This window comes from Asterias amurensis, chromosome 11 (genome assembly GCF_032118995.1).
Source record: "Asterias amurensis chromosome 11, ASM3211899v1".
NCBI lineage: Eukaryota > Metazoa > Echinodermata > Asteroidea > Forcipulatida > Asteriidae > Asterias > Asterias amurensis.
The window spans coordinates 10,184,212-10,211,477 of NC_092658.1; the positions used below are offsets into that span (position 1 = coordinate 10,184,212).

At 38.3% G+C, this 27,266-nt stretch overlaps 1 pseudogene; it reads right to left on the minus strand.

The window, feature by feature from the left end:
- The window catches only part of LOC139943751 (dynein regulatory complex protein 11-like), a 47,856-nt pseudogene that overhangs the window by 6,388 nt on the left and 14,202 nt on the right, over positions 1 to 27,266 (minus strand).

The window sequence follows — 27,266 nt, forward strand, 5'->3', positions numbered from 1 at the left end:
AACTTTCCAAGTTGAAGTTGGCCATCAGAGCCACTAATCTAGAAGCCAAGATTGTAGGGGATTTCTATGCTACTCAATGATTGAGGCACATGAGGGTTGAACTCTTAGTCGAACAAGTACTCTTTAGAGTTTAGTAAATATCGCCACACATTATGCTTCTTTACTACAAGCCATGATAAAAAGGCAAACGTTTTCATTTCTGCTCGTTCATTAAATACAATTAAACTCCACTGGAGGAATGTACTGAATGGAAGATAGATAGAAAAGTGAATTTGGCCCATGCTATCAGTGATTTTGAAAGATTGCAAGCGTTTTTACGCTAGTAACCAAGGAACAGCAGGATATTAACCCAAACTACTTGGGTTATCCCAAGAAATATTTAATTTTTATTTATCTTTGACACAATAATGTGTCGTACCTGTAGAGTTGATTGATGTGTTCAAGGAGGTACTCCCACTCTGGATGAAGATCTGACACTCTCAACTGTCTGGTTTAGTTGATCTGAGTAAATGAAACAAGGTTAAAAAAGTTGAACATACCCACAATAAAGCCATGTACATATATCAAATTCATTTCAATCTTCAGACATGTAACCTGGCAGATATGTAACAAGTGACATCTGGCAGATATCATTTTTAAATTTGTTTGAAGAGGTAAATTGAAGCCACTGGACACTATTGGTAGTTGTCAAAGACCAGTCTTCTCACTTGGTGTATCTCAACATATGCAAAAGTAACAAACCTGTGAAAACGTGAGCTCAATTGGTCGGTGAAGTTGCAAGATAATAGTGAAAGAAAAAACACCCTTTTCACACAAAGTTGTGTGCTTTCAGGTGCTTGATTTTGAGACCTCAAAAATCAAAATCTAATTCTGAGGTCTCAAAATCAAATTCGTGGAAAATTACTTTTTTCTCAAAAACTTCGTCTCTTCAGAGGGAGCCGTTTCTCACAATGTTTTATACTATCAACCTCTCCCCATTACTCATTACCAAGTAAGGTTTTATGCAAATAATTATTTTGAGTAATTACCAATAGTGTCCACTGCACTCATAACTCAATGAACAGCTTCAAGAATGAATACATTTTGGCAGTTCTATATGATGAACAAAATTCAGCTCACTTTTGGTACTTTATTTACTAGTATAAGCTATAAACAGGATTCTAGCGGTAGTTATGAAAAATAGTTCAACTCTCAATGTTATTTTGGCCTTGGGGTGGGTTCACTTTTTTTTGTGACACTGACAATGTCAGAAATGTGATTCATTTCATTTCATTTTTTGGGGGGTTGCGAATGTGAAGCCAAGGACTCTCAGAAAAGCGAACTTAATCACTGTATTAGCCAAGAACTCTATGAAGAGAAGACAATGAAGAATGAAGTTTCAGTTTTAGATGTGGCAGAAACACCCCAGAAAATTATTCAAAGGCCAACCCACGCAGTCACAAGTAGGAACTGATAACCCAATACACATAGTTCCCCCGAAGTGATTCGACAGGGGGTCCTACAGGTGGAAGGCAATGTAGGAAAGATACCACTACACCAATTCGACCTGCAACTTTGTATTATCAATATCAATTTTGTATCGTACCTGCAAACATGAAGTTGAATGAGTTGTCATAACTGGATACTAAGCTTCAGCATTACTTCTGCTCTGTGCGACATGGAGAGCCAACATGACGGATGATCTGACAACCTCCGTTTGGATCACCTGGTCTGTAGATGAAAAAAGAGAACGAGATTCAAGGTTAATTTATTTTCCCACTGTATATCAAAAGAAACAAGAAAGGGGTATTGACAAACACTAATACCCTGCTGAGATTAATCTCATTCTTGAGTTATTGCCCAGACAACATGTCTTTAGTTTTAGCCATATTGACCTTTACAATTGACCATGGGGTCCAAAAAAATAGGCTTCTGGGGGATCCCAAAACCAACTATACTTAAAAAACTAGATGAAATGTAAATCTGCTAAGGGATCTATTTTAGAAGCAGACCTTGCAGGCAATGGTCCCTAAATCGCATGCATTTCAGACATAGAATTATAACAACTTTCTATCTCTATGAGTGAACCATAGAGGTCCAATGAGAATGATGCTAAACACAACTTTATGATTTTTTTTATGGGGGAATCAAATGTGATCTTTGCCTTTGACACTCTGAATATCTCTGCAGTGGAACCACTGTGAAAACACAACAAAAAGAAGGATTTGGCTGAAAGTCAAGGAATTAATTATAAAAAAATTCACCAAGCTTTCAGGGAATTTCGAGGGATGCTTGTGTTGATCATTGTATTCCACTTTTACATCGTCTTTCCAACCATATGCATTTTATAACAAACGGTTACAAATGTTTTTTTATAGACCAACTTGTCTGATCCAAGGCAACGGGTTCCTTTAAGCTCATATTTTTTTATTTGTTTTAATGGTTTATATCCATTTTGGTTTCGCACCTTTAAATTTGAAGTTGATTTGAGTTGTCAAAGCAGACTGCTGGAGAGAGACTCTTATGTGACATCTCTGCTCAGTGTGATTGACAGCCATCCATTAATGAAAAGTGGACATCTCTGCGGTCTTCATTAGTACATCTGTACAAGTTGACAAAACACATAAGAAAATGAAAAGTTAAACATTTTAGTGAGTAATCTATTCATTGAGTTGGTATATTTATGAATCAATTTATTTATAGGAAATTACCCAAATCCTTCCAGAATATGTTCATGCTCAAATCCACTCTTATCCAACTAGACACTCAGATGGTTTCCATATTCCCAGTGTTCATTCAATCAAATCCATTAATTGTGTTTCTTTTTAAGGACCTTAGTATTCGTACTTACTTATAGAGGTACTCTAAAAAATGCAAGAGCCCTGTTCTATCTTTTGTTAAAAACCCAAAACTGTCCTCTTACAAAAATACCTTATTTTATATTATTAATCAGTTTTCTGTTTGTATTAGGCCCACTAATCTATTTAATTGATTCAACTTCTGCCGATAATGTCTCTACCTATCTACCTATCTCGTCTCCACACTGCCATTTACTGAACCAATGTTGCTGTGTTGTCCTGTTTATGTTTATCTGTGTCTTTTCCTGTATAAACTAGATTGTGTGCCTTCAATTATTTCAGTAAATTCTTGCATTGTTATTTCTTATAAATACTTATTACACAAATTCAGGGGAGGGGGGGGGGGGTCTCCATCCAACAAGCATGCTTTAAGGAGACCTCCCCCACTTAATCTCTAAGTTTTCTTTCCTGTAATGTTATATTTTGTCATTTTAAATGATTGAGTGGAAATAAATTTAACTATGAACTATGAACTTTATGGAGTTGAAAGTCTCATGTCCTTAATGTAACTGGGCAACAGAGGGCATCATCACTTTCGCGCAACTTGGCTGTCGCGCAAAAGTATGCATGTGCATTAAATCACCCAATAGTGATTGTGAGCTGTGATTCCAATGATATTTAAATACCGATATGAGTACCTTATGGATTTGAATAAATGTAGAATCCTACTAAGTGTACAAATTGTGCAGACTATTCCCTGTCATCACAGTTTAACTAACAATGTTGTGATGATGAGTGTGCCCATTTAATTGTTTATTCCTGCAGTGTATGCAGACTTAGTGATCTGTTTTTAGAGTATGAGGTCATGGTTTAGCGCGAGAACTCATTCCCTCTCATCACAGTTTAACTAACAATGTTGTGATGATGATTGTGCCCATTTAATTGTTCATTCCTGCAGTGTATGCAGACTTAGTGATCTGTTTTTAGAGTATGAAGTCATGGTTTAGCGCGAGAACTCGTTTTACGAGAGTTCGGTTGATTTGGATTGTTTTCACCACATAAACAGAACCTGAGTATTGAATGATGCAGAATTTTCCAATACCAGTTGGTTCAACACAGGACTAGTAATGTGAAGAATCGTACCTGTATATCAGGACGTTGATTGAATAGAAAAAGCAGATTTCTGGAGACTCTCCTAGGCTTCAAAATTGATAGATTGAGAAATCTCTGCTCAGTTGGATGGACAGCCACAGTGACTGAAGACCAGACATCTCTGTCTTCATTAGTTCATCTGTAGATAAAATAAAGGGAATGAGAATAAAATTAATAGTTTGTAAATTGTAGGGTGCACCGTACCACCAGCCATCCAAAACACAGTGGTGATAGGATTCCACAACTTTGACTCAAGTTGTAATTTGGGTGACTCCTGGTTTTGCCTCCAGATTTTAAATATATATAGGAGGAGTTGAAGGTGAGTTGACAGCACCAAACCAGTTGACAGCAAGTTGTAAAACCCATCACTGGAGATGTAACAGCCCTTTTTGTAATTTGCGCAAGCTGCAATTTTTTTACAGCGTAAAATTCATTTACCTCTTCCTTTTTTTTGTATGCACGATTGGCTTGCGCAAATTTAAAAAGGGTCATATTCAGATATTGCACTCGACATAATGCCATTTGCGGCACTACACTCAAAGCCATGCGCACATGAGCTCACACTATCAGTTGGTACATGATGATCACATCGCCAGTACCGAACTTGGACTTATTTTCAGAAATAATTTCTTCCATGGATATATTTGTTAGCTGTGAACTCAATCTCATTGAAAGTGTAATAAGGGACACTAAGAATATATGAATGGAATTTCAACTTCCAAATCAGGTAAAAAATTAAGAAAATGTTAGTCAAGTTTGTGTTCGCATTGTAAAGAAGCTTTATTATACCAAGGACGTCCTACCACTCAGGCTTTCACTGCACCAACCTGTAATTTACAGGTTGGTGTAGTGAAAGCCTGAGTGGTAGGACGTCCTTGGTATAATAAAGCTTCTTTACAATGGGGCAATTTGTTCAGGGGAGGTTGGTAGCATAAGATGTATTTAATTCAATGTTGGGCTGGACATATAGCGTGCGTTAAAACTGACACTTTATGCACCCCCTCCCACCATGCTATATCGTAGGACGTCCTGTTTTCAAGGTGTCCCTAAAATCGAGGCAAATATTTTACCTCTCTGCGCGCGATGTAAACAGTTCCTAGATAAAATTTGTGTAGTTTGACTTGCAAAGCAAAGAGTCTCCTCTCCTTGGACCAAATCATAGAAACACAAACATGTAAGGCTCTACTGATTTTTGGGGGTATTTTAGGCATTTCTATGAGGTACAAAAAAAATGTCATAATGTTGGGGCCATCTAAAACAAATTTGCCCACCGAAAAAGTTTTATAACACTTTTTCAATTCACATCTCATGATGATCAAATCGTGTGAATGAACAATCTGCTGAGCATTCTGGGAAAAAAATACAGAGGCCTAAAGAAGCCATGTGCCTTATTGTTTTCTAATGTTTTTGTGATTTTTGTTTAAACCCTTGTATCAATATTATTATAAACATTAAAATTTAAACATCAGCTTGGTGATTCAATTATCACTTTTTATTTTTACGCTTTATTATAAATATTTAAGGGGAATCTTTTTTTTTTTAAATAAATAAAAATCAGATTTAAAAGGCAATAATTATTCACACTTTTTATTTATTTTTGATTTTTTTTATAATTTTTTGCAAATTACCATGGTCATTTTTGAAATGTCATAAAAGATATTGTGAATAAAATGAAGACAACTGCTGGCTAAAGAGTCATACACAGAGTCTCACAAAACACTTGCAGTCACTGCAGATATTTCTTTCACGTATGGCTTCACCGGGAAACCATTCTTTCTCGTTTGCCTTGAAAACAGGAAAAACTCAAAACAAATGGGACCAGTTGAAGTCATTGAAGATCGGTGTGTGGTGTGAAAATTTCAATGTCCATCAAGTTTTAATTTATGCTTGCATACTTCATATATAAACAAATGAAGATAATAGGGCATCGGTTGATATATCGTAGGAGGTCCTGTTTTCGAGGTGTCCCTAAAATCTTGGCAAATCTTTTCACTCTCTGTGCGCAATGTAAACAGTCCCTAGATAAAAAATTGTGTGGTTTTATTTGCCAAGCAAAGAGTCTCCTCTCCCTTGACCGAAACTTAGAAACACGTAAGGCTCCACTGGTTATTTGCACTTGTAAATGCAAAAAATTTGGTATTTTGGGCATTTCTATAAGGTTCAAAAATATGTCACAATGTTGAGGCATGGAGGAATTTATTCCTCCATGGTTGAGGCCATATAAAAATATTTGCCCACCGAAAAAGTTTCATCAAACACTACTTCAATTCACAATTCATGATGATCAAATCATATGACTGAATATTTTGCTGAGCGTTCTGGAAAAAAAATACAGAGGCTTAAAGAAGCCATGTGCCTCATATCATTTTCCAATATTTTTGGAGATTTTTATTTTTTAACCCTCATACCAATATTATTATTAGTATTAAAATTTAAACATCAGCTTGTTGATTCAATTATCACTGTTTATTTATACGCTTTATTATAAATAGTAAGAAGAAAAACAAATTTAAAAAAATAAAAATCAGATTTGAAAGCCAATAGTTATTCACACTTTTTTATTATTATTATTACTATTATTTTTTTTTTTCAAGTTACCATGGTAATTTTTAAAATTTAATAAACAAATATTTTGAATAAAATGAAGACAACTGCTGGCTATAGAGTCACACTATCAATTGGTACATGATGATCACATCGCCAGTGCAGAACTTCGACATATTTTCAAACATAATTTCTTCCATGGATATATTTCTTAGCCATAACTCGTTGGGAATATAGTGAGGGCCACTATAAATATATGAACGGAATAATTTCAGCTTCTCAAATCAGGTAAAAAATAAAGAAAATTGTAGTCAAATTTGTGTTTGCATTGTAAAATATTTTGAATAAAATGAAGACAACTGCTTGCTGTGGCAGTGACTGACGTCCTACCAGGTCTCTGGGAAACCATACTTTCTTGTTTGTTGTGAAAACAGGAAAAACTCAAAACAAATGGGGCCAGTTGAAGTCATCCAAGATCGGTGTGTGCTGTGAACATTTCAATGTCCATCATTATTGCATACTTCATATTAACAAATGAAGATAATTTGGGCATCGGTTGATAATGGCATTATTATTTTTTTTCCCAATTCAAAGAAAAAGGCATGATACCGTGAAAACTGGTAAGAGGATACAAATTGTGCAGACCACTCCCCCTCTCCCCACAGTTTCTGTCCTTATACTCTTTGGTTCAACTAACAATGTTATGATGATGAATGTGCCCTGTCTTACTCCTGTCGATAGGGGGCGCTCTAAGGAGCCATTTCAGCTCAATTTTTTTATGAGGCACACTCGACGACGAAAAACATAATTATTTTTGCATTTACAAATTCAAATAGCAACAGTTACTTACCAGAATATTCCTCGATTCTTGTGGCATTTGTCAACTTTTCCAAGTGCAAAAACATGTCATTTTGAGACGTTTTCTTTCGTCTAATTGATACACTAAAACGTTCACACATGTGCTGCACGAAGAGCGCCATATTTTTTTTAGTTGAACACACAGTGTGCGCATGTCCTCGCTTACACGGGCCCTTCTCGAAACAACGGCTCGGGCTCCAGACTCGGCCCAAGCTAGCATGGCCCCGCGGTTGTTTCGACAAATTATGGGGCGTGCTTTGCGTATGCCCTCAGGACTTCAGACGAGAGGGCGGAGCCTGGAGCCGAATCGTAGCCTGCCGAATCGAAAGCAGAAGCCGTGTTTTCGAAAAGGGCCACCATACACCCACATGAAGTTCCCCAATTTTGATAATAAACGTTATAAACAAAATGTGAAAAATCTTTCTTGCTAAATAGAGTAATTTACTTTTGTTTACTTTAAGATGTTTAATACAATTAACGTTGAAGACAAATAGCACCATTTTCCCCCTATAATCATAATTCTAGTATGGGCGGAGTGATATCACCACCCTGTACTCCATAAAGAAGTCTGCACAAACCACTTGTCCCCCCCCCCGGACGGGTTGCCGCAATTTTAAAGAAGGACCCCAGTACACATGGTGACATGGTAGTGGTCGAAGTGAGATTTTAATCATTTGCCTCCCCCTGAAATAACACTAAATAAATTAAATATCGAAACACGATGCTTTATTGATAAATTCTGCTATAATGACATTATTTTGTTTAATGGATGGTGCGGATGAGGGGTTAGCGAGTTTGTGACTTCACAAAATTGTTATTATTTGAAAATTAATTAATGCGTACTTCCCAACTCCATTGTCCTCTTATGATTTTTTTTTACAAATAACTACAAAGATACGTTCTGTGTCTAATTTCATTATTTCATGCATAAAGACCATGCCCAGAGGACACGGTCAAATTGCGAGCCACTGCATAGCTACTGCTTAGCAACCTTTGATGTTACATCCTTTCTCTTTGTACCTGTAGTCTTAAAGAATATTCAATTTTTGTTGTACTCATTGTTTGCCCCAATAATATTGTTAAACATTATATCCGTCTCAATGGAGATGTACAAACATTCAAATAGGAGGGAAAATAATTATTAAAGATGCGTAAAAACAATATCAAAATAGAGAGAAGGAGCCTACCTGCGAATCTTAAAAATTGTTTCACAGCGATTACGAACTACATGTCCTCTTGGACTTAAAGGGAATTCGGTGTGCGTTTTGGTATTTACTCTTAAAATTAGTGGCAAAACAACTTTTGGGTTAAAAGTCTACTATTGAGATCTTTCGATAGTCGGCCAAGACCTATGGGAAATATTTTGAGAAACATTTCACTTCGAAGGAATGTGATGTTGTTAACAAAAGTTGGTAAGGGCCTATGCCCAAAAAGTTCAACTTGAGAAGCGTCACACTGTCAGGAACGCTTCTCAGATTAACGATTATTCTTCAGGAGGATGCTTGACTCTGGTTCTTTTCAAACCAATCATTAACAAATATTGAAATATGGTGCTTTACAGCAAATCTCCCCTATTGTTATACTTCCATATGCAAAGTTTCAAATCCTTAATTATTTTTACTTGTTTTGAAGATAGCTGTACCCCCTTAAAACACAACTGCAAATGAAGTTGATTGAAGCAACAACATTATGAGAGGATATGTAAATTTGTACTAAATTTGCATATCACACCAATTTGATTGCAAGGTTATCTGAGGTAACAATACAGATTGGAAATTCGTTATGGTCTGCCCGTAGATATCTCTCCACTTCCTATACCCTTTCATTAAAATCAAGAGTGCCTCAACTGAAGGAGTCATTAGCTACGGAAACAAAATTCAATTTTGAGACAGAAAAAATATCTTAGAGGCCATGTCTACTTTGAAGGGGTCTGCACATTTGGCTGTGTAGTATAATAATAATTGCATTGACAGGTACAATGTGCAATGCTGAGAATCCCAAGTGTTTGAGATAAGAAGATGGGTAATCAGATGCAGAATGCAGGTGTGCGATGTCCTTTACACACTTCTTCAGATGCAGCAGTCTTTTTAAGATGCTGAACAGAAAAGTTACTGGTTGGCCATCCCAGATTTTCATATGAAAGCAACCGCAGCCATCTTGCTCATTTTTTTTTACCTGTAATTCTGTCTTCGAAATTCTAAATCTGCAATGGGCATATAATAGCTCAATATCTTTCTCACGAAATACAGTGACTGTGCGCAAAATCCCATGCTTGTACCGTCAAATGTACAGTCCTCGAAATATATTTCCCACATCTGCCCCGGTAGGCTATTTCAAACTAAGCCTTTAGGCCCATACGCATGTGAAAAAAACTCCTTGGTTTACAACACATTACATTACGCACGTTAAAATGTTTGTGCAGAATCAGTAAATCAACTCGATCTCGTAGTTCTAAAACTATTGTTTCTATGCATAAGAAAATTAGTACTTATACGTGGAAGCGCAGCTATTTTTTATTACTCTATATTATTGTCCTCAAGCTTTTCAATGTGCCTTACTTTCTGGAATCTATAAAAAAAAGTCGATTTAAAATTCAAATCTAAATTTTTAGGTCAAATTCGCACAATATCGGATGTAAAGTTTTCGACAAAACTACCACCAATACTGTAATTTATTGCTTTAAAAAGGTCAGCCCCTCAAATTAAATAAAATATTACGAAAATGTACACTGGCTTTGTTTTGATCTCGCAATTCCAAAGTATAATTTTCTTAACAACATGCACACAGAAATAAGTGTATTATTTTATGTGCATGTAGTAAGAAAATTAATACTTAAAAATGTAGGGGCCCAGTCAGTGCAGGCCTGATACTTCACGGAGGCAACGAAGACGATTGCCTCCGTGTCCCCTGGTCATTGCCTTGGTGCCCTTGAAATGCTAATACAAATTTGCAATTTCATCATAGGGTGCCCTTTACCAAGACAAAAATGCCTTGGTGCCCTTGCCCTTTCAAAAACGAAGCATGCAGTGTATTGTATATTGTTCTTTATTGTCTTCCTTTCAATCTATAAGAATAGTTGTTCAAGCGCAATCAGGTAAAACACACTCTTCTTCTTAGAGTATTGACTTCACCTTTGCCGTTAGGCAAACCAAGATAATTGGAGAAATTTTGAGCGGGAGTAGAAAGAGAAGAGTGGAGATCATATCTTGACATTCACCCCATGGCATATGAATGGATGCACTGATTCGGCTGTCCAATAAGAGAGAGATGTTCACAGTGATTTACATAAACTGGAAAGGTCATCTTTCAGACAGATCAATATAAGCAATCCCGCAGGGCACAGGGAGGAAAAGAAAATACAGAAAACTCAAGAAATACACACCGGACTGAGAAACAGAGTAAGACAGAAAAAATCCCAACAGGGCTATATAACTGTATGGTAATTCAAAGTGACTATAAATGAATGTCTCTTGATCCAAAATGCAACCCCCTGCAGATGGATGAGTGTTCAGTAGCAATGATCTTCAGAGAGAGTTTTAACATATAGGACAGAACCAAAAAGGTCATCAATATAATTCACATTTTTTAGTCTTGCTATCAAGGTGATAAAAACCCTACAGGTAAATGGGTTCGATCTGCACAGAGCCAAGAAGATGGTTATATATAGCATGGGTTAGATAGAGACAGTGAAATCTACTCAGTATTATGTTGGGGGGTGGGGGGTGGGGGGGTATGTGTTCGCCCCCAGGGAATTCACACTAACGTGTATAAGTAGTGGCTGGGTAAAGCAGGTATGTATAGAAATAAGAGAGGATTCAACCATGATTTAACCTGGATAAGGATGCACTCCCAAATCCTCTACTTTCAAACCGAGAGCAGAGATTTTAGTATGGGGGGGGGGGGGGACAGTGTTCACGTTGAATATATTTACAGTGGTATAGGTCTATTTTGAATCAGGGATAAAGAATTTTATTTGGGTTTTGTGGAGATTTGCTTTTTACACACTGGTGTGTAGGGCACATGTATTCTAATTGACTCTGTTGCCACCAAAGATTATAGAGCGCCGCAAGGCGCAAGATGCGGAACTCGGGCTGAAATGTGAAATCCTGCTGGACGCCATTTCGGCAAGTAACTCTTTTGATACAACAGTAGATCAGTGCAGATCAGTGCAAACAATGACCATTCCTATCAATGGGAAACAAAACATTTACTTGCTGAAATGGCGCCCATGCGTATTTCACGTTCCAACAATAGATAAAGCTTCAGTTCCTCATCTTGCGCCTTGCGGCGCTCTATAATCTTTGGTTGCCACACTGTGCATGGATTTGTGTAGATTATCGCACTCATACAAAGCAAATGCTTAAAAAAAAATAGTATGGTTTTGCTTGTGTTTTAATGATTTCTTTTGTGTGATTTTAAAATGTTTCAGTGCAATCACCTTTTTATATTGTATAAATATATTTTTTTCGTTGGCAGGGGTCTGGTTTTACACATCTTCTGATGACAGTTGTATACTTTTGTTTTAACCTTGACAGCCCCTGTACATAACTATTGTGTATGTCTAAAGATTTAAAATAAATAAAATAAATAAATAAATGCTGTTACATGGTATACTCATTAGGATTATGAGCCATTTGGCTACAAAACTAGTGAACAATTCATCCTGTATTCTACAAAGGGTTGGACTATGTTATACAGATGGTTGGTTCCTAATTTGTTTCTATGAGATTTGACATAGGCAGGGCTACTTGACTGTGATCAATTTCCTAATAAAATTGCAGGCCTACAAAAACAATGCAGACAAGCACTCTATTCCACATCAGGACCCACGTAAATCAAAGATAATGTTGATGGAGGGTTCCGATTCACTAAGTCTATGATTTGGCTTTAATATGAGAGGGGGAGAATGTCACATCAATTGGAGAGTTTGGTTTGAGACAATTACAGGATGTCTCTTATAGCTAGGAGACAACCTGTCTGGCAAGAGATTGAAGGGAAAGGAAAGAACACTCGAGATGAAAACGGGCAACTACTGTCAAGTGGGAGATGGAAGTAGTGTTTCTTTCTTTTTATCAGTATTAAGCTGACTATAGGATCCAGCACTGACCTTTGTGTTAATACTGATCAGCTAATAAAACTTCACTTAGGTTTAGTTGTCATAAGGAGAATGTATAATAAAAACTCAATAAAAGTGATAACAAAACAAGCACATTACAAGGATGAAATTTTTTTGAATTCAGAAAGTACATTGTGCATACTTCTGGTGTTTATGGAACAGTTCGCTGGTTTTAATCCTATATGGAGATGTATATATTAAGTAAAACTATTTTAAAATTTCTTTTCAATAGATGATCTTGTTTTTGAGATTACTGACAGTAAGGCTTCTCATATTCAAATTTGGGGTATATATGTTTTCAAATAACCACATTCCATCGAAGTGAAATGTTTCTCAAAATGATACTATTGAAAGCTGCTGTACTGCTAGTGATAACCAAAATGTACATGTATACCTACCCTATAGTACGGTATTTGGATTTCTCAAGTGGCTTAGAGAACTAGTTGCCCCAATGTGTCAAACTACTTTCAACTTGAGAAGATGACAGATCTATGAACTACAAAGTGCCATTAATTTGACGAGTTATATACCAAACGTCCCCTTAAGCCATAATTATGAGATGTATAAGTGATGGTTATGACTTTCTTTTCTCGCTCTCCGAATGTCCCTTTAATGCTTCTGCACATACATGTACAGTCACACAATTCATTGTGCTTTAAAATAACGGTCGGCACTATTTGGGATGAACACTGCAAGGATTCTGAAATGAAATAATTCCTTTTCTAGCACCGTGTTGAATCCCTAATGCTTGAACTGTGACTGAGTCATCAGGTATTCAGCAATTCCCAGGTTTCAACCCTGGCTGACTCCCAGAAGCAGCATTGACACCTATCCAGCATTCTGTACTTCCTCCTGAAACGACTGCATGCCATTTTTGGGGGGAACAGAATATTGATTTTTAGCTCTTCGGGTGTCCTTGGAAAAATCCCACTGGGGGAATGGAATGGACTGGAATGAAATGCCATGGAAAAGATCAATTAAATCTGTGCTGCCTGGAGGGGATCAAGAAATTATTTCATTTCTGGAATGTCTCTAACTTTGAGATATTCCTTTGTAATTCTTTAGATATCTCGTATAATTAAATTGTAACATTATAACATGAGGAGGTACCAATTAATTCTTCTACATTTCTTTGACTGTTTATCATAGAAGGCATGAAATGGGATGTATCTTTTCGAACGAACGGGGCTAATAAATCAAATCACATCAAATAAAACCATATAAATGACTATTACTTAGCAATACCTCCAAAGATGTGAGAGGAAAACCCTCATAGACCCTCAGAAGTACCTATAGCAATGTGACATACGCCTAAACCATGTCATTGTCAAATCAGCAGTTACCTTGGGAGGATTCAAACCCACGTTAGGATTGGAACATTGGGATTGCAAGTCCTGCAGTCTCACCACTGGACAAATTATGCCTCTTGAATTCTGAGTGTGCGTGCCTCAGTGTCCTATACTGTACATTGAAATCAAATCCAAGTGCTATAAACAGCACTTTAGTACAACAGGTTGGTTATACGACAAAGCCAAAGCGCACCTTGGCATTTTCAGCTCTGACTCAGAACCCACTTGGTTAACAGCTGTTGTGAAAACAAGATGGGGAGAAAAATAAGAAAGAGAACACAATTCTAAATTGACCCTGATATACTGCGAAGGAAGTGTGTCTTCCTTTAGACCGAGGTCGCCAATCCAAAGACAGACTTGTTGGTTATGGTTTATACAATGTAGATGGATTGCACATGATGTCATTGACCACCATCTTTGATGAAATATGGGCGTGTACAAGGCTATCATCTATATCTAGGCAGTGGCAGGGGCCAATTTCATAAGGCCATTAAAGCAGAAAAATAATGCTCAGCAAGTTTCTCCCGACGAAGCAAAAATTGAGAGGGGCACCAGTCACAACAATGACTGTAAACTCTATGTAATTTTGCCTGGTAACCTATTTCTGTTAAGCAATATTTTTCTGTAACTATCATTTTTGTGTGCTTACAGGCTCTATGAAATTGAGCCCTGCTCAGAACCCCTCCCCCTTTACCTACACGTACCACATGTACAAAATGTATTTGAACTTGAGTCCATCTTTTAAGAACATTGGCTCCATGCTCATACTAAACAGTGTTATTGAGTAGAATAAATTTGTGATAATCAATGTCAACAGTACGGTCCGACATCTTGTCATTAACCCAAACACTGCCTTGGCCTAGATAATCAGACAATGTGCTCCTAGCAGTCTATGTTATACCACTAATTCTTGAGCTTTTATGTACAAATGCAGCACCACATAAAATGAGGTCATGAATGAGTTATTGGACTCATGGGGCAATAAATCAGTTGTTGGACCCTGAGAGACTGTCGAGGCCTTTGATTAAACACAACAAGTACGTACAGGGGCATTCTTGGCAAAAGACAGCGCAGAATAGAGTGAGATGGAGAATTGGTGAAGAAGTTTTCCTCCTGCAGTGGGGTGAAACAGGCTTGATGACGATGCTGAATTTTTTTAAAACTAATTCTATGCAGAGTTTCACAATAATCATAGAATACATACTACTGCTGCAGTGTCACTGGAAGAAATCTTCTTTATTTACAAACATGTTCTTTCTTATATGTTCTATGATTATAACCAAGTATTAAGTTTATAAGAAATCAAACCAGAGTGAATTTGATATTCAATGACTATCAATAATATTTGAGCTTTTGCATTTCTACTACAGTTTTAGTAGAAATTCTCATGCAGTTTTTGATCATTACAATCTCGGTTAGATTTAAAAGGCATATGCATCAGTTGTACTTTCCTTTGAATAAATTTTGAGAGTCTGTACTTTCATTGCAAAATAAATGTGTAGGAGTAGCAATTACACAAATACTGTATGGGGTCACAAGGAACAATCTTGCGATTGGTTGAGAGAACGCAACCTGTCCAAGTGATCCATTCCAGAGGGTAGTGGACGGTACCAAATGTCATTTTGCTTGGGTGTTTGTCTAGTTGGTGGACATGTGTTAGCCCTATCTAGGACTCTTCCTCTGTACACAGAATGAAAAACGGTCAACGCTAGGTTCTCACCTAGCGCAATATCGGGTAAAATCCATTGTTCATGTAGCCCTGAGCATGTGCACATCTTTGGACCAATGGATTTACCCGGTAAGTTTGCTGCCCTCTTGCACCCACAAACTTCTTCCATTGTAGCACAACAATGTCATTACATGAATTTAGTAAAATAGCTGATTTACCTTGAAGGCCTCTTCCTCTTCTTTATAAATTGGATCAATCCGAGCCAGTGGAGGGATAAACTCAGCTGCTGTCAGCGCCCTCTTGTTGAGCTGAGCAATGCGGCGATCGGTCAAGACTTGCTGGCATGATGTTAAGATGTGCTTCTGGGTGTAGCCATCGGTCACCTTGGCCAGAGAGCTGATGTCCATTACATTGGTCAGTATGCCGCTGTTCTGGATGATCAGATTGCGCCATAACACTGTTGAAAGAGAAATGTGTATACATAAAAGTTTTGTATCGGTTCTCTAAGCTTAGTGCAAAAACTTGTGTAAGTAGAGTCACGTTTGAGGATACTGCAAACATCACACTGAACTTCTCGCCCAACCAAGGTCGTAAGTCACCTATGTGGACATTAGTGACTTAGTGGTTATGAAAGCCTATCAAAACCTGTACCGTATGAACGTAGGTCAGTCCTTTTCCCTCATTATCAATGATATTTTCAAAAACTAACTTTCACTGTCAACTTGAGCATATAAGAGTAAAGCTGATGCATGTTGTTTCGCTAAACTGAAGTCTAGTTCCAGACTCAAAGCTTTCTGAACTGTAGCTATACTCACAATATCTTGACGCATAGTCTGGTCTCGGGATGAGGATGACTTTCTGGAAGGCACCGGTCAGTCCCTTCATCTCACACTCGTAGGGCGACCTGGACGTCCCCACAAACAACACACAATCTTCTGGTTTCATCAGCTTCAACATCTTGGGGATCTCCTTCTTGAGTCTCTTAGGTTAAGTCTGACAAAAAAATTAAGATCGGAGAAATAGAATAGGTCCAGAAAAATTGAGCTTCTTTCTTTAAAATCAACATAAGATCTCTGCCTGCCTCAAGCCCGGTTCATACTTCCTGTGAATGCAAATGCGATACGATTTTTGATGTCACAAATTTGCATCAAATAATTCGTATCAGTTGACTTGTGCTCAACTCACACAAAACATTTGCTGCGAAAACAGCCCTGTGCATCGCATACACATAATGAAGTATGAACTAGCCCCTGGTAGGGATGTTCTGGAGAACAATGCTGATTGGCTCCTGATAGGGACTGGTTTGCATGCACGCTTGCTTCAAACTTAAAAGCATTGGTATGGCGCTTCAAGTGTATGAAACTTAAGCACACAGTTTTGTTTAAAATTAATCATATTTTAAAAGGTTGACCTAAACAAAGGTGAGAGGGCCATGTTGCTATAAGATTGTATGCCTCTTTTGCGGGTAACCACGGTTAAACATGCATGTAGAGGGAACCAACCCTATGCCTTATTGAATTAGCAAAACAGGGGTTATGGGTGAGAGGGGCTCGCTGGGATAAAAAAAAGTCTGGCTCCCTTATGAATATATATGCTCTGTATAAATAAAGGCTTTGGTAGAGGCTATGGCCGGAACACCCAAATATCCTATTATTCAACAGCCTACACCAAGAAAGGCAGCACACGACTGTCATGTTTATTTCATCAACAATTTGGATAAGAAGTACTTAATAGTAAACTTACGAGTACAACCATGTACAGTTTCTCTTTTGAGGGAGTGTTGAATCTGAAAAGAGCCGCAGTGGTATACTCTGCTCGTCTTCAGGAGAATTGGGATAAGAAAAAGCTTCTCTGCATACCTTATCTGTCTTCGGAACCTTCTTCAGCCATGTCCTCTCTGCATCTCCAATGAATACCACCGATGGTTGTAAGTTCCTCCCAACCTTCATCACCATGTGCATCAACATCTGTAGGCCGCTCTTCCCTGGGTACTTCCCTGCAATGTTTGCTGCCGTCAGGTCAAACAAGTTGGCTCCCGTCTCGGTGCAGATGGCATTGATCAAGCTGCGTTTACCGGTGCCACGGGGACCTGCTAGAAGCATTGACTTGATCAGGGGTGCTTTCTCGTGGACAGCTTGGGAACCTGTGGAAACAAATTATTTAATTTTGTGTTTTATTTTGAGTAATGGAACTGGGTATGACCCAATCACATTTTTTGTCTTCATTTTCTTTATGTTTAGTGTTGAAGTTTGGGGGTTTTTCTGGGCAATAATTCTACAGAGCTTTCATTTTCAAACAGAAAAATTCATGAACTTCAAACTGTATGAGCACCAACCCTGATACAGAAAGGTATATGAAAGTGTGATGTCATCGTGTATCAAATTATAAGTGATATTTCACGGGTCAGCGGGGAATATTTTGCTTGTGCACGTGCGTACTCCATGTTACTAGAGGCATTCTTTGCTTACACAGCTAGCGCGGTAATTTGAAGCTTGCACAATAAGCAGGGAACGGTCAGCAGAAGCGCAGAAATCGGCAGTAAAGGCCAAGTCATACAAGCCCCGAATAACGAGAACAAAAAACGATAACGATAAAGCACGCCCCCAATTGGTCGTATTCTGCGTTGAGCATTTCAACCAATCGAGGGCGTGCATTTTTATTGTTATCAATTTCGTTCTCATTATCGGGGCCTGTGTGACTTGGCCTTAAGCAGAGCTATAAAATTAGTCCATGTTCCTTACCTAATGGTAGGATTCCATAAAGCGTGACAAGATGTCTGACATCTGACAATGAGGGCATCGGCTCGATGTTGTTCTGTCGTAGCGTTGTACCCAGGTAGCTGAATTCACCCAGGTAATCCTTCATTCCAAACTTTGGAGTACGTACAATGATTCCTTCATGAACCAGCTCCTCATATAGAGATTCCATTGTCCTAAAAAAAAGAAAATTGTAAATTACAATGTGTGAACCTACAATTCTTTTATATGATTTGAGGCATTGCATGGTGAGGTATCAATATATATTTGGTTTGTGGTAACACCATGTGTGTATCTACTTGCCAGGTAGAGTTTGTTCTTTAGAAAACTGTCTTTCTATATTCTACTATATTCTACTACTTGTTCAAGAGATTTCTTATTTCTGAAAAGAACTGTTCTGCTTTTAACTACTACCTGGGCGGAAGGTATAGAAAATCGGCTGGGACTACTGCTTTTACTGCTTGCAGTTAATTTATTTTCCAAAAAACTATACATCACAAATGCAGTTCAGTCCAATCAATAGAAGTAGAACCGAGAATATGCAGCAGCTCTTTATATGGGTGTCTGGCAAAATGATATCACCTGGTATGCATGTATGGACCAATTTTGGCACAAATTTTATTCATTTAGATCGACCAATACTGTGTGCTTTGATACGCCCCTTAGGGGTGTGACAAAGCGCAATATAAGAACCAAGTATAATTATTATTATTACTATTTATTAACAGAGAAATGCCCAATGCATGTGTCGCTATTTTGCCATTCAACAATATCACAATATAATTTTGCCAATTATGATAATCACATAAGTATCCTTAGAGTGCAGTCAATTTCACTTTCAGCATTCTCTGGGTATGAATGCTTCATCATCAGTGACATGCCTGCTTCTGGCAAAATTCATCTTGATGACGAAATCATCATTTCCGAAACTGATCTTAAAGTTTAGATTATAACTCACCTGTCCGGAGTGAGATCCTTCTCTTTCTTGCCTTTCTTTCCCTTCTTCCCGCTCTTTTTCCCACTCTTCTTCTTCTTCTTTTTCTTTCCGCTCTTCTTGCCGCTTTTCTTGCCCTTTTTCCCCTTCTTGCCTTTACCCTTGTCCCTGTCAACGGCCTGTAGTGTCATAGAAGAGATGTTTATTTAGGAATTATTTAATTCCTTTAGTTTTCAGGAAATACATACATAGGTGTCCAAATATTCATCTTCTCAGAAATAGGAATGTTATGATTTTTTGCGGCCTGTGATCTACAATAACCTATCTTTCTGAAAGTTTGTATATACTCAGCGCCATGAGTACATTGTTTGGTAGATACATGCGCTCTAATAAGACTTCGATATATTATTATTATTAGAAAATCTGGATAATTCCAATTAGATTTGAGCCTTTGGCAGGTATGCACTGTATGCATTGCTAAGCTATTTTATTTTAATTTTTTTTTTGGGGGGGGAAACAAACCGTTCGTTTGTAAAAATCATGACCCGAAAATCCACATTTTAAAACACTATCAAACAATTATATGGCGTGACCCTTCTCACCAAGTAAGTTTTTATGCTAACAATTATTTTGAGTATACCAATAGTGTCCAGGGGTGGATTTCACAAAGGTAGTCCTAACTTAGGACTAGTCCTAGGCAATGCTAAGTAGGACCAGTCCTACCTCTTAGCATTGCCTAGGACTAGTCCTAAGTTAGGACTACCTTTGTGAAATCCACCCCAGTGCCTTTAACTTTAACTAACGATGTTAAAGGGTCATATATTGGTTGTTGCTAAACATATTGCTGATTTATAGGCCAATTTATCAAGATACAAGGAAGACGAAAACGTACCAGTTTAAGATTCTTGAGTTCCTGTCTCATCAGCTCATCCACTTGAGTCCTTATCTCTACCTCTACCTCCACTCTCTTCTCTTCTTTGATTAACTCTGAGTCGTGCTTCTGACTGAAGTTATGCTCCTCATTACGCTCCTTCCAAACAGCTAAAAATATCGTGAGAAAAAACAAATGGAGATATTTAGAGGTGTCATTGCGGAGTGGTTGTAAGAGCATCGAATTCAAGTTCTGGTGGTTAAGTCATCGGGGTGTGGGTTTGAATCCCTGGCATGGCACTTTTGTCCATGAGTAAGATGTTTTACTTAAATTGCTTCTCTTCACCCAGGGGTATAAATGGGTACATGCGAGGGTAGAGGTTGATATTGAAAGCCACTAGACTATGTGGCAGCTCTGGGCTGTTTACTCCCCAGGGAGCTGAGAAAGATTAAAGGAATGTTATTGGCCCAATGACCAGGGCCCAATTTCATAGAGTAGCTTAAGCAAAGAATTCATTGCTTAATAAAATCAGATTACCGGCCAAGACTCCACTCAATTGTTATGCTAAGTAAACAACAGCTAAATACTAGTCATAAGCAATGTATATGGCATAAAATTTTGGCCAGTAACATGTGTAAAATAAGCGAGCTATTTTCATGCTTAAGCAAATTTTTTGCTTAAGCAGCTCTATGAAATTGGCCCCAGGGCCCAATTTCACAGAGCTGCTAAGCACACAAATTTGGTTAGCATGACATTTCTTCCATGAAAAAAACAGGATTACCAACCAAATTTCCACGTGATTTTCAGGATATTAAGCAAACAACAGCTGAATACCAGTAACAAGCAATATGCAACAAATGAAAATTTGGTTGGTAATCCTGTTTTTATCAAGCAAATTTTTGTGCTTAGCAGCTCTATGAAATTGGGCCCAGGGCGCTAATGTAAAACCCATTGAGCCTTTTTGTGAAATGCGCTCTTTAAGAACTAGTTTTTTATTAGCTGTCGGTCATCTTCAACCTATAATACAGTTTACATGGCAGTCTCCAGGCAGCACTTACTGCAGATAGTTTTCAATTAAATAAGAGAAGGGTAACTAAAGTCACAAGGTCAACTCACTGTCGTAATCCTTGGTTGAATCCGTGACGGTGCCAAGAAAGTTAGATGGTTGAAGCTTAAATCCCTCTTCTTCTTCCTGAAAAAAAAAACACACAAATAATTTGAATTATTACATAAAACAGCATTGGTCACAAATACTGAATGGAAAACAAAAAGGTTTCACTCAATAGAAAACTGCAAATAATCATAACAAGGTCTAAGTGGTTTGGGTTTTTACCCCTATACCAATATGCAATAGAACTGTATTGACCCCTTGCACGCACGTCACATGTGGCGACTGTGCCACTCTCACCGTTTTGGTGGACAATAGGTTTACGTGTAAATGCCGCATCACCTAAAAATGTGCACTTCACTGAATAACGCACAGTGACATTGCCCACCAAAACGGCGTATCCAAGATTATTCTGATGACGTCCAGTGTGAATTGGGTCAATACCTGGTGATGAAAAGTGTTTAATCAGACTCAAATACCAACATTTTAACATCACTTGTTTTTGTATAAAATATTACACAGTGGTTTTACTATTCAATTGAAAAAACACGAGACTGTTGGACTTGCCTAGTCATAAGTTGCCAGGCCCAGCACCAAACTGGGGTGCGTTCCACTCGCGCAAACGTATCACAATGTGCACACTTTGTTTTTGCTGTATGTAGTCCTCGTCTGTACATCATGACATCAACTAATTAACTTCGTTATTTCATCCATCGAAAATACATTGTAATTGTGTTTCTGACATCAAAATAATACCCTATGCTTGTCCACCATTTTAAAAAGTATGTTCGAGTAAGGTTTCCAACATTTGCCAACGCTGGCGGCGTACAACTCAGTCCACTGGAAATTGTTGGCAATTGTGCGCAAACATTTGCAACTGTGGTCCAGTGTAAAATTGGAGCCCTATAATCTTTCTTTCTTTGTTTGTCAACTCTTACCTCATCATCTCCTCCTTTACCCTTCTTTCCTTTCTTCCCTTTCTTGTCTTTCTTCTTGTCCTTTTTCTTGTCTTTCTTATCTTTCTTTCCTTTCTTTCCTTTACCTTTGTCATCTTCTTTGTCTCTCAATTCAGCCTCAACCTAAAAAGGACAACAATTTATGATCGATATGAAGAGAATTAGGTCTGATCATTGGAAAAAAACTTTGATTCATTATAATAAGTTTCCTTAGAACATAAGCCCTTTTTGAAACCTCGACCTCAGCTTTGGATTCGACTTCAGGCTCCATCAACTCGTCTGAGGCCCTGAGCGCGTACGAACACGCATAATTGTCACAACAGCCAATCTAGCCTGAGCCGAATCCAAAGCAAAAGCTGTGGTTGTGAATAGGGCCAAAAAGGGCTGTAAGATAGACAATTGCTTTGCCAGAGAGGTTTTAACTGGTCCCACGAAATAGGAAATAGTTACATACATACAAAATGTTTTAACTACCGCCATTTCATCAAGCCCACAGAGGTTTGTGATGAAACAGAGAAACAAATAAACGATGAGACAAAATGCAAACAGCAAAACAATCATTGTGGGAACAGGTGTGATTTCAGATGCTTCTTGAAAATATGAAGTGAATTTGCAGAGGGGGAGACTATTCCAAAGTTTAGGAGCGGCAAAAGAGAAGGATTTTTCAGCAGCTGAAGCAAGAGATCTGTGATTTATTTTGTATTCGACAAGACGGATAGTGTAGTTTGATGACCGCAAGTCGACTCTTCCTGTTGAATGTTGTTTCCCTTGAACCTGAGCATGGTCTAGTTTGATCTCATGACACAGTTGTATGCTCTCTTCCCTAAAACCAGAGATAGGCTAGTTTGATGATGTGCTTCTTGAAAACTGGAGGATTAAATGCACCATCTCTTTGAATGACATTGCAAGTGTACGGGCAATTTGCAATACAGTTCTCCCTCTAACGCTTGCCCAAAAGTGGCCATTTTCTTAGTGTCTCTTAAAAAAAGGTCAACAGTTTGATCCCAACACAGCACCCATCCCATGCCCTTAAATGTTTGTTCGTGGTTGGCAAAGTAGCAAGGCCAAAGTTTTCTGCCCTCACAGCATCAAGCCTGGGCCCAATTTCATAAAGCCCAATTTCATATTAGCATGAAATTTCTTCCTTGATAAAAACAGGATTACCAACCAAATTGCTACGAGATTTTCAGAAAGCAAACAACAGCTGAATACCAGTATCAAGCAATATGCAACAAATGGAAATTTGGTTGGTAATCCAGTTTTTATTAAGGAAGAAATTTTATGCTAAGCATATTTTAGTGCTTACAGGCTTTATGAAATTGGGCCCTGTGGTTCATACTTCCTGCGAATGCACAATAATGTTTAGGTAATAATGGGTACGCTCTGTTTTTTCCTATTGGGACACAAGAAAATTTGCTTAGCATAAAGCATCCTCAAGAGGTATGAACAGGACTGCATTTTTTAAGCTGGTGACTACAATTTCAGACAGCCTAAAGTGCATGCCCACATTTAAAACTTGACTCGGATTTCTTGCAGAGTTGTGAGTGTAATTTTGCTGGGGTAAGCTGTAGAGGACACACATTATTACTGATACTGTGTGACATTGTCTCTCACCTCAGCTGGGTCTTTCTCCTTAAAGATGGCTGCTGAGCCACCTTCATCCTCAGCCGGGTAGTCTGGGAACTTGCCCGTTGCATCTCTGAAAGAAAAACGATACAGAGAGAACTGAAATATCTAGCGTGATCTACGTCTGATGTGACATAGGGGATGATCTTCAAGTGCCGTGAGTGCTACACATGGTGTACATTATCACCCTCATGAAGATTCTGCCTTTGGATTGGTTTAGAGCGCATCAGATGATATGTCTTAGTTTTACTATTGACCCATTACACCTGACGTCATCAGCAGAACAATTTTGAATGCGCCATACTGGTGGGAAATTTCACTGTGTGTTTTTATATATAACTCTGTGCTGTGCGTTATACAGTGAACTGCACATTTTAGGCGACGCGGCGTTAATACACGTAAACCTAACTGCCCACCAACATGGTGAGCGTGGCATCAGTCACCGCGTGTGACACGCGTGCAAGGGGTCAATACACAACAATCAATGTACTATTTACATGTAGAGACCAATATTTTATAGCACCTAGTGTACTATACCCAGTCTATACCCAAGTCTAGATACTTGGTATCTAGACATCTAGGCACAACTATGTTTGCGGTGTTTAAATCAAATATTGACTGCTTTTACTCGTGCTATGGTTGAAACTTCGACTCCCTCAATGATCCGCGGACCGGTCTATTTTCCCTAGGCTTCTCCTTTGGAAAACCGAACACACCAAGGATCATCACCTCGGGAGTCGTCGTTTCAACCCTAGCATTTGAAGCAGTCAATATTATGTTTACTAGTCTTGCATGATTTGGGAATCAGTTGTTGCCCACATTTAAGACTCAGACACTGTAGACTTGGATTTCTGAACTCAGCCTTGGACATGAAGGTTGAAGACTCTAAAAGACCTCTTACATAACACAAAAGGCCACATGGTTGCTGATGTCTGGCGTGTCTGGTGGTCAAATAGCAAAGAATAGCCATCGTCCAATAATTTGCCTCTTTTGCCTTCAGTGAGTCAGTGTTTAGCCTCATTGAGGGCGCATTTTGGTCTAAAAGGGGGCGCTTTTTGAGAGTGTGACATCAATTTTGTCTTATGTTAATTTCCCATTACTGTGTATTTCTTATAATTTGAACCTAATGCATTGACAAACTTTGCATTGAAATGTGAAATGTAAGGATAGCAATGAAATAAATGTATGGTGATGACGATGACGATTTGCCAAGGGGTCTATTCATCAAGACTTAGTGTACACTATTAGGTTTATCATTATTACCTGCATTCCAAGAACCACTGACGGATCTGGTCTTGCATATTCTCCTTCATGTCTGGTCCCTCGACTTCTCTAAGCTTGTCTTTAATGGTGACCAATGCCTGTTGGAATTCACGCTCATGCTCGGTCTGTGTCACCCTACGATTGCCCTCAGTGCGGTCTGCGAGGACGGTCGGTGCCAACTTCGGATTGCTTGGAGGTGGTGGGGGGTTATATCAGTTTGACAACAACAACAACAATTATTTTAGAAAGATTCAAATTAATGGTACTGATCAAAACAAAGAAATAAATCTCAGAATTGGAAGAGTAATCCCTTGACTTTTGAAAATGCTTTTGTGTGTGTGTATTGATTTAATTGTTAATTTTTTTTTTTTTACTTCGACTTTGGAACTTTTAATGGTGTCAAGCTTTTGGTTGTTTTTTTATTCAAATAAAATAAAATTAAATAAAATGAACCATTAATGATAATAACAATTGATTGAACATAATAGACTTACCATTCCTATAAACATCAATTCTTCCTCTCGTTCACGACGCACTCTCTTCCTTATGGCACAGCCTTTCCAAACCTATTCAGAAAATATGTTTAACAAAAGTCACTTTCAAGATTGATCAAGTCACTTGAAAAAAAGGATGAAATCTTAGCTTGAGTTTTGTTTCAAAATTGTGCACCCAGGTGCGTACCTGCCTGCACACAGTTCAAATTATCATGACATAAAGAATTAAAAGTTGTTGTTGTGAGCTGTGAGTCTGAATTGAAGACATCGACTCCTGAAGGATATCAGTCAAATACCAAGATGGTCCCTACCTTCTGTATTCTAACAGCTGCCACATCAGCATCGACAGTTGGTGCCCCGCGATTTGCGGCCATTCTTTCTCGCTCTTCCTGAAGACGAATTTCACGCATGAACTTTGCCCTCAGTCGACCTTGCCGTGCCCTCTCATGCACCTGTAAAAAAATGTCATATAAGAAAATATTATGAGAAAAGTTTTTTTCAGAACTCAATGTATTTTTCAAGCATTCATGTTTGCTAAGTGGTTTCTGTTTTCCATCTATGTGGACTGCGGTTGAATCCCAGACCAGAGCCTTCCATAAATGGATTGGGGATTTAATCCCTTTCTGATTGCATACTCTTTTATGATTTGGGGGTTTCTTCTCACATCTAATCTAAAACCTACATTTCTTCATCCCCCCTCTCCACAGGTATCTTCAGGCCCACGCTATGGCTTTGAGTTTGTTTGTTTTTTCATTACCAGAAATATACAGCGTAAACTAAGTATTACAAAATTAGACACAGGAGAATGGTCCAGTGGTTAGCCTTTGACTTGCAATCACAAGGTTGTAGGTTTGAAACTAGCTAAGGTCACTGTTGATTTCACAATGACTTGAATAAAGTAAAATTGCTGTGTATGTTACTGAATCACAAATTTGATTTTAGCAATTTATAATCACAGACTTAGACAAATGCTTTTATAAGAGAGACTGGCTGTTGCCGGCTTGTTATTTATATCTCCCAGTGTGAGCTTTGTAAGCAAACAAATAATAATAATTTCTTAAATAAGATTGAATAAAGTGAGGAGGTAACATTTCAAAGTAATTGTTAAATTGACTAATTTCAGGATAAATATTATTTGGCAAACACTTTTTTGTAAAAATCTAGAGTCTCTACTTGAAAGATAAGATTACCTGGATGAGTCTCGCTGCTTCATCAGTTGTCATGGTAACCTCTTCTGTCTTCTCATCAGGAGGACCCATCGTAGCCAAGATCTGCCCAAGAAGCTTCTCACGCTCCTGGAGGATCTTAGCTCGTTCATTTATGAAGTACTTTGGTATGGGTACTTCAATGTCATTCTAGGGAAACAAGCAAATCCAATTCTCACTTTAACCACATGTTTATATTCCCTCCGGTTCAAAATACAGCTTTAGGCCCTGCGAGTTAGGCACATCAAAAGAGAAGGAGGCTTGTCCCAGTGTTTATAAGGAAACCAGTCAACTCTGAGATAGTTAAAGGCAGTGGTAATGGGTCAATAGTAAAACTAAGACATATCATCTGATGCGCTCTAAACCAATCCAAAGGCAGAATCTTCATGAGGGTGATAATGTACACCATGTGTAGCACTCACGGCACTTGAAGATCATCCCCTATGTCACATCAGACGTAGATCACGCTAGATATTTCAGTTCTCTCTGTATCGTTTTTCTTTCAGAGATGCAACGGGCAAGTTCCCAGACTACCCGGCTGAGGATGAAGGTGGCTCAGCAGCCATCTTTAAGGAGAAAGACCCAGCT